A 3,403-nucleotide genomic window follows, 5' to 3' on the forward strand; every position below is an offset into this window, starting at 1 on the left:
GGCTGTTGTGGACTTGTCACAATGCGTGAAGCTCTGTCAAATAGACATTTCACTAGACCTCTCTTCACCGATATGGGATGGTGAGAGTCAAACGCTATGTACTGGTCTGTGTGGATAGGCTTCCTATAGACTGAGGTGGAGAGCCTATGGTTGTCGTTAGACTCTCACCATCCCATATCGGTGAAGAGAGAACCCTTGCTTACAATAGTTGTTATCACCTGACGAAGTATCGCAGTAGCATACGAAACGTCGTGAACTTTTAGATTCCTTATTGACCACATTGCGAGACAAACGAATATCACTAGCGATATTATTTTCGATACCATATCCGCAATGAGTAATATATTTAGCATTAAGATGTTAATTGCACCCATTTGTAGATGAATGCATGTACGGTTGAAGTGTACCGATCACCTGAATATTATTTGTGTGCAGCTAGAATGTATAAAATCAACACGAAAATAAATGACCTGGCATTATTTGGGTTAACGGTATGAAGTATGAAGAAATAGGTTGCAACATAAATAGGCCGCGCACGAGACCGAATTCGGTCTTCGGTTCCATGCGTGCCCTATTCTTCTGCAACCACGAGGTATAACTTACACCCCCTTTACATACACGGATTTTTCTTACGAGTCCTTACGGGTCGCACACATTTACGGATCTTTCACGGATCCTTGAGATTTGGCCACTATGTAGGTCTACATTACGACCGATTTAAGAGTTGTTACGAGTTATCGCGATGTATTAAGGCAAAGTCCCACGATTTGTCACGAGTTGTCACGGATTCTTACGAGCAACTTACGTGTTAGTTATTCTCCTTTCGTTAGTTCAAGTCATCTAGTTAATTAGGATTTCTGATAGCATTTGTGTACATAATTGCATGGGGACATTACTGCATTTTCGAACACTTTAGTTGAGCTACCCTACTTTAGTAGAAGTGTCGAGTTTTATTTGTCCAATCAACCTACACTGTTTCCACTAGTAGACTACTCCTGCTTTTCGGCATCTACAAGTAACCACCAGTTCTATTAGTGGTATTAAGTAACAATCGTTCATTCAAATATTTGTTTACATATGTACGTCAAAGGCCAAAGGTCACACCTCATTAAATATGCAAAAAGGGATAATTATATACATGAGAAAAAGCTGCAGTAAATATAGTATTGTATAATGGAGGTAACTTGCTCTGACGTATATAGGCCATTGTACCTGGCGAGGGGATGCAACGCTTTGCATTGGTTGTTTAAATTGTTTTTTTTAAACAGGCAACAGAGGCGGCACTCCAGCCGGTGTCCCTTTTCTTCGAGTACCTTAAAAGAGCCCACCTTATTTTTTGGTAAGTGCCCTTTCTTTTTCACTTTTTATACAGACAATTCCCTAGTTTTCTTTCCAATAAGTGCCCCGTTCCCGTTCGCATAAATTCTCGTATCACCTGTGATAAATATCCCTATTCTAATCTGATAGTTGACCCTTTTGCTTTGACGAAATACCCATTTTCCTTAGTAATAAATGCCACTTTCTAGTGCGATATAAAGTGTCCCTGTTATATACTATGGCACGTGTCCCTTTCCTTTCTATGAAGTGCCCCTTATCATCCGTAATGAGTGCCGATTTCTAGGTATGAGAAATACCCATTTTGAGATCTGATAAGTGATCATTTTACTTTGACAGATGCCCATTTTCCTTTCTAATTCGTTATGTGTTTGCATAACACATGATTTATGCTTGTAACAAAATGTTCATTCATACACTCAAAGACCATGTGATATAGACATGTATGTTTTAATAAATGAATGATGTAGTAACATAAGTAGCCTGATCTAAACAAAATATCGCACTCTGTACATATTTCCTACTTCTATGCGGAGTACAATACACGAAGAGTTGACATGATCGACCGAAGTGAAATGCATATTATGAATACGAATCCCAACGCGAGGAAACATACACTTCTTTCAAAAATATGATCGTTCATATAGACTGACCTTCGACATTAAAGACACGCGTTTTTGCTTCATACTAATCAATTTATTTTGTCTTAAGGTTGACAATTATATTATTGGCATCACACCACTGATTAAATGTGATTAGTACTCAGTTATTACTACTAAATCAAGACAAGATTTTCCAGGTGGAAAAAAGTGGTCAATTCAGCTGCAAACAATCTTTAATTGAGGAATTTAGTACATGTATAGGTCATTTAAATACATCATGACAAAGAGTAGGGCCTTATGTGATAACAGAAACAAAATAAAACCGCTGAACACTTACATGCAAGACAGCAATATGATCGTTAATAATTTGTTTTGGTATATTTCTAGCCTATTTGTTCCGGATAATGATACACATATATGTTTTGTACTGAACATAATGGCATTCAGACCCCTTGCTAGCTTCGAGAAATTCACGTCACCTGGTTTTCGAATTTGCTACTTTCCATCTGACAGACTCTCAATCTATTCTTTGAACCATGAACGAAGTTATTAAATCAATAGTAAACATCCAATAAAACAGGTATATTTAAAATAAATTCACAACAAAAATACAAATTAAGCGCCTTTAGTTAGAGGCTATATGTCAATTGCCCTATGTAAACTAAAGCAAAAACACCATCTGAAGTTCAAGATGTTTGATACTGTTAGCATTAAAATGAGGTTATCATCAATGATTATTACAGGTATTATAACTATTAATGTTATTAAGGCCAATAGGCCTGGTGCATCAGCCGAACCAGCGGCCTTGGTGATTGGTCGATCACCGTGTGCGTCGACCAATAGGCATTGGGCGTTATTGTTCCAATTATCGATCGAATTATAGACCGCTCCGCCGGTCCTCCCGTAAAGTATAAAAGACCCTTGCTTACAATAGTTTTTATCACCTGACGAAGTATCGCAGTAGCATACGAAACGTCGTGATCTTTTAGATTCCTTATTGACCACATTGCGAGACAAACGAATATCACTAGCGATATTATTTTCGATACTATATCCGCAATGAGTAATATATTTAGCATTATATCATCTATGTTATCAATACTTTTTATTTATTTATTTATTTATTTATCTATTTTTTTTTTTTTTTTTTTTTTTTTTTTTTTTTATTTATTTATTATTTTTTTTTTTTTTTGGGGGGGGGGGGGGCAACCAACATTATGATTATTATTAGTATTATTAATATTATTCACTGACTAAAGATGTGTACAATAAACTCACATTAGATGATTCATCGTCTTCACATGTTTGCAACACTCGACGAGTTCAACCAAGTCTCCCTCGTCAGTGCCCTTCACTCTGGATAGACGCAGCCACTGTAGGTTCTTGGTTTGTTCTCTGATCAGACGACCCAGTCCACTTATCGTCTCTCTCGATACACTCCTCTTCTCTGATGGGAGTGATGACGG

This window comes from Strongylocentrotus purpuratus, unplaced genomic scaffold, assembly GCF_000002235.5.
Source record: "Strongylocentrotus purpuratus isolate Spur 01 unplaced genomic scaffold, Spur_5.0 spur5_scaffold_20, whole genome shotgun sequence".
NCBI lineage: Eukaryota > Metazoa > Echinodermata > Echinoidea > Camarodonta > Strongylocentrotidae > Strongylocentrotus > Strongylocentrotus purpuratus.